The following is a 5,924-nucleotide window of genomic DNA, read 5'->3' on the forward strand; positions in this document are numbered from 1 at the left end:
CAGAAAGCTCTGAACACCCCAGAAACAAGTCACAGACTGCGTGAAGTTCAAGAAAAAAAAAACAAAACAAAACATTATGCTCAATCCTTACACACCAAGAAAACTTTGACTAATTCGAGGTTACATCCTATTTTACATGTACTTTTTGCTCATTGTAACTAGTAAGACCTTAATGCACACTATGAAACCTTTGGAAAAGAAAAAAGCCAAGCACTGACAAAAATGTATTCGTATACTTTCATTCAAAAATGCTTAAAATTTGTCATTTATCTTTGTTTTTTAAAATAAAATTGTTCAAAAAAAATTCTAAATAAATATAATTGTATCTATGCATGAAGTCATTAGAAGCCAAGAGACAAAGTTTGCATTGCTATGGAGTGGCAAATAAGCAGAAAGAACGCGGGCTATCATCCACTCATACCCCCATTTCCTTTATTCTACCAGGTCAAACACATATAATTGCAGTAATTTGGAGAGAAAGCTATGCTCTTGTGTTAAGCCAAAAGATGAGATAATTTGTAGCACTCAGTTCCCAAGAGTGCTGGGTAGAGGCAAGTTGTAGCTAGTTTGAAGTTTAAGACTTGTGAGGGGAAGACATCCCCTGGTAAACATAGCACTGTCCCCATTCTTCCAAGGGGTTCTTAAGCAGATGTTTAAAAAATAAATAAAAATAAAGTTGTATTAAAAAAGAAAACAAAAAAAGATAAAAATTACTAAAAGAGGTACAAGGAAATCAATCAAACAGGTGAAGGAATTGAAAATGGAAAAATGATACAATAAAGAAATCACAAAAAGAGACAACCCTGGAGATAGAAAACCTAAGAAAGAAATCAGGATTCATAGACATATGCATCACCAACAGACTGCCAGAGATGGAAGAGAGGATCTCAGGGGCTGAAGACATCATAGAAAATATAGACAAAACAGTCAGAGAAGATGGAAAAGCCAAAAAGCTCCTAACCCAAAATGTCCAGGAGATCCAGGACACAGTGAGAAGACCAAATCTAAGGATAATAGGTGTAGAAGAAATCAAAGAATATCAACTAAAAGGCACAGTAAATATCTTCAACAAAGTCATAGAAAAAAAAAACCTTTTTGCCCTTAAGAACGAGATGACCATGTACATACAGGAAGCCTACAGAACTCCAAATAGATTGGAATAGAAAATCAATTCCTCCCGACACATAAAAGTCAAAACTCACTATGTTCATACTTGGTTTGTCCCAGATGACCTTGTACTCAGAGTTCTCCTTGCATTAGTGTCCTGGGATTCATAGCCACCATGTCTCAAGATCTCCATGCCAAGATCCAGGTCAGACATTTGTTATCTCCCAGCCTCAAGATCAGGATCACAGAACCTGGTGGTGGGTCTGCCTAAGGGCAAGTTGGGCCTAGCCTCAGAGGTGAAGTTGGCTGCCAACCTGACAAAAACAGGAACTTGCAGACACTGGACTCGAGGCAGCAAGTGTGAGGCTTGCCTGCAGACAGAATGTGGATTGTGCCACTTTTGCAAGGACATGAAGTTTGGAGGTCCTGGGCGCATGGAGCAGAGCTGCATCATGAGGCAGTGCATTGCGCCAGTGCTGCCCCACACTGCTGTGTGCCTTGTGTGTGGCGAGGCAGGGAAGGAGGACACAGTGGAAAAGGAAGAAGGCAGGTTTAACCGCATGCTCATGGTGTGCTCCATCTGCAAGGAGATCATCCACCCTGGATGCCTTAAGATTAAGAAATCAGAGGGTGTGGTCAACAATGAGCTGGGAGTGTCTTAAGTGTAACATCACCAGCAAGACTGGGAAACAAAAGCATGGCCCTGGCTTTAAGTATGCTTCCAACCTGCCTGGCTCCTTGCTCAAGGAGCAGAAGATGAGCCAGGACAATAAGGGAGGGCAAGAGCCTGCCAAGAGCAGAAGTGAGTGTGAAGAGGCTTCCTGTCCGCAGGTCAGATGAGCACCCCACAAAGGTGCCTGTAGATGGCATCCTCCACGGAAAGTCTGATGATGTGCACCTGAGGAGGAAGCGGAAATACAAGAAGCTCCAAGAACTGAGTGGACCAAAGAAGGCTAGATGCTTCAAATGTCCCTGTGTTCCTCCTCTCACCTCTCATCGAGGCTCCCTCTAGGCAGCAGTTTCAGCCCTTGGTGGAGATCTAGTCTCACTCACTTCCAGCAGCAGCTAAAACCTGGCAAAGAAGATAAGCTTCTCAGGAAAAAGCAGCGGCCCTGGAAGAATGCCAACAATAGGCTGCCACTGGCCAACAAGCCCCTTCGGCACTTCAAGCAGGAACCAGAGGATGAGCTGCCTGAGGCACCTCCTGAGACCTGGGAGAATGATCAGTCATGGTCCAGCTCACACTACTGCTGGGCCCAGCACTGAGAGGGCTGAAGGCCCAAAAGAGAAGAAAAAGGTGAAGTTGTGTCAGAAACGGCGGCTTCCTAACTAGCAGTTGAGCAAAGAGCTAAGCAAGGAGCTCAACCACAAGATCCAAAAGATCCAAAAGACAGAGAATACCTTGGTCCACAAGAACCACCAGCCTATCAAGTCAGAGGCTGAGAGTAAGAACAAGGAGTCAAAGAGGCCCTTAAGCCACTGTGAGTGCCTGCCCTCACTACTTCAGCAAAGGGCTCAAAGACACTACTTGGGAGCTTTGACACTCTCTGGGACTTGGCCTACGCAGCCCACCTCCTCTTATCTCCTGGCCCCCACCCTCTACATCCCCACCCAAGTACATCCAGATGGAGTGTCACATGATCCGGCCACCACCTATTAGTCACTCCCCCTCACTCGCTGCCTCTAGATGATAGAGCAGCCCATGTCATGCATAGGGAGGTGTGGATGCATGCAGGTCTACAGGACCTGGAACAGCTGATGCTGCAATAAGCGGTTGTGGACCCGCGTTGACTTGAGCCACTGCAAGTCCATTACACCCCTGATATTGAGTGGCATCATCCAGTGACAGCCTGTCTCCCTTGACCTCACCTGGGCCAGTATCTCCAAGAAGCAAGAAGCAGCTGAGTTGGCTCATCAACCGGTTGCCTGGGCTCTGAGACTTGGTGCTGTCTCAGCCGTCTGTAGCTCCAGTTGTCCATTGCTCTGAACCCTTGATGTCCAGTGGGTAGAAGGACTAAAGGATTACCTGATGTGGGATCTCCTATCTCCACCCACAGACAACAGGCCAGGTTAAATGGATAATCCGGAACATTGTAGAATTGTGCCTAGCTGACCTAGACATTCCAGATGTCTCCCTGTGGCTCATTATTCGCCATATGCCCTTGCTCTCCATGCTCCAACTCAGTTACTGTAACCATGTCACTGATCAGTCCATCACCCTGCTCACTGTAGTTGGCACCACCACTCAAGACACCCTGACAGAGATCAACCTATTAGACTTCAATAAGGTCATTGACCAGTGCCTGTCCTTCAAATGCTACGGAAATATCTGTCATATTGACCCTGAGGTACTTACAAGCAAGTCAGTAAGGAAGGTTGTGAACAATTCATAGCTGAAATGTCTGTGAGTGTCCAATTTGGGCAAGTGGAAGAGAAACTCCTACAAAAACTAAGTTAGCTCCAGGACACGTATGTAAATATGGAAGGTTGGGGGAAATACAGCCGAGGAAGGGGAAAGACTGCAAAAACAAGTGGGCCTATATTTCCTTTTGGAATCTGAAACAAGAGACTACAGGACACAGTTCTGTTTTGCAAGTCTTGCCAAGGGAGAAGCCACCCATTTGGGGATGAGTGAGTCAGATGTTTTCCTTTGCTCTTTCTGCATCATAAACTGTACTGCTTTCTGGACCATTTCTAAGGCAGCCTTTAGAAGACACTCCAATTGGAAAGAAGATGAGCTTTGGAGAAATCCTCTTAGAAGTAGAAACTTAGTGTTTTATCAGTAGTTTTTGTTTGGGGCACCTTGTTCCTTGCAATGTTGAGGCTTCTGATGTCAACGTAGAGTGGAGCACACAAACCATTTGCAGCCATCTTGACACATTTTGTTTAGTTGGTTTTGTATAAATTTTTTAAAAATTATTTATGCAAGATTTGAATGCATACCAGTATTTTATTATTTAGATTGCCAACTGTCCTTCAGGTAGGAGAGAACTTAACCTGTACTTCGTAAAACTAAAAAGCCCATCTCCAGATGTGCCCAGGTGTGATGGGGGTTATGACCTCCCACTTAAAAAGCATGTTTCACTGGATGCTGTCAAGAAGTTACAGGAGCATGTTGTGGATCTGTGTAAAGTATAGTCCAGGAAGAACACTTAGCCAAGTTTCAATAGAATTCACTTTTTCCTCAAAATTTTACAATACAGACTTCAGCCCTTACACTCTGGAGGGTTTTGCTCCAGATATGAGCTTTGTATTCTGTTTACATAGATCTAATTTATACCGCAAATCAAGTAGAAGAAATGTGCCCATAGCCTTTCCTTTGTGTCCCCTTCCTCTCAAGTGTTCAGTCCTCAGTTAAGTTGGTAAGATGGCTATTTTCTAGTTGTCAAGTTCTGCATTCATGTGTGCCATTGTTTTGTGGTGTTTCTTAACTTTTCCCTGATGCAGTTTTATCTTTGTTAGATTTGTACAAATAGTTGTACCAAAAAAAATTCAAAAAAAAATTCAAAGAAAAAAAACAAAACAAAACAAAACTCGGAATGTTCAAAACAATGAATGAATCCTAAAAGCTGCAAGGGAAAAGGGATAAGTAAAATATAAAGGCAGACCAATCAAAATTACACCATACTTCTCAAAAGAGACTATGAAAGCTAGAACCTGGGCAGATGTCATGCAGACCCTAAGAGAACACAACTGCCAGGCAAGGTTATTATATCCAGCAAAACTCTCAATCAACATAGATGGAGAAACCAAGATCTTCCAGGACAAAAGAAAATTTACACAATATATGTCCTCTAATCCAGCCCTACAAAGGATGATAGATGGAAAAATACACAACAAGAAAGGAAACTACACCCAAGGAAAAGCAAAAAACAAACAAACAAACAAACAAAATCACACAAAGGAACCAAAAACCAAAAGAATAAAAACACACAAACATGAGTCTACCTCTAATAAAAAAAAAAAAAAGAACAGGAAACAACAATCACTGTTCCATAATTTCTCTTAATATCAGTGGACTCAATTCCCCAATAAAAAGGCATAGACATTCAGACTGGATACTTAAACAGGACCCATCATTTTGCTGCATACAAGAAACTATCTCAGAGACAAAGATCGATACTACCTCAGAGTAAAAGGCTGGGGGAAACCCTTCCAAGCAAATGGGCCCAGGAAACATGCTGGAGTAGCTATTCTAATATGAAATAAAATCTGTTTTCAATCAAATGTTACCAAAAAAGATAAGAAAGGACACTTTTTACTCTACTAAACACAGGAAATATCTATCAAGATGAACTCTCAATCTTGAACATCTATGCTCCAAATACAAGGACACCCACATTTATAAAAGAAACCTAACTAAAGTTTAAAGCATATATTACACCACAAACAATAACAGTGGGAGAATTCAACACTTCCCTCTCTTCAATGGACAGATCATGGAGACAGAAACTGAACATAGACACAGAAAAGATAGCAGAGGTTATGAACCAACTGGAATTAGCAGATAACTATAAGACATTTCATCCTAACACAAAAGAATATACCTTCTTCTCAGCACCTCATGGTACCTTCTTCAAAACTGACCAGAGAGTCAGACACAAAACAGGCCTCCACAGATACAAGAATATCAAAAGACTCCCATGCATCCTATCAGATCACCATCGACTAAGGCTTGTCTTTAATAACAACAGAAACAACTAATAGTCTACATACATGTGAAAGCTGGACAATGCTCTGCTCAATGATAACATGGTCAAGGAAGAAATAAAGAAATTAAGGATTTTTTTTTAGAATTTAACAAAAATGAAGACACA

At 42.1% G+C, this 5,924-nt stretch overlaps 1 pseudogene across 1 annotated transcript; it reads left to right on the forward strand.

Annotated features, from left to right (window-relative positions):
- The first annotated feature begins 1,298 nt into the window (after nt 1-1,298).
- LOC308414886 (lysine-specific demethylase 2B-like) lies at nt 1,299-3,565 on the forward strand (annotated as a pseudogene). The gene has a single exon. The product of its transcript is annotated as a lysine-specific demethylase 2B-like (transcript).
- Nucleotides 3,566-5,924: the final 2,359 nt, after the last annotated feature.

This window comes from Micromys minutus (genome assembly GCF_963924665.1).
Source record: "Micromys minutus genome assembly, chromosome: X".
Classification (NCBI taxonomy): Eukaryota; Metazoa; Chordata; class Mammalia; order Rodentia; family Muridae; genus Micromys; species Micromys minutus.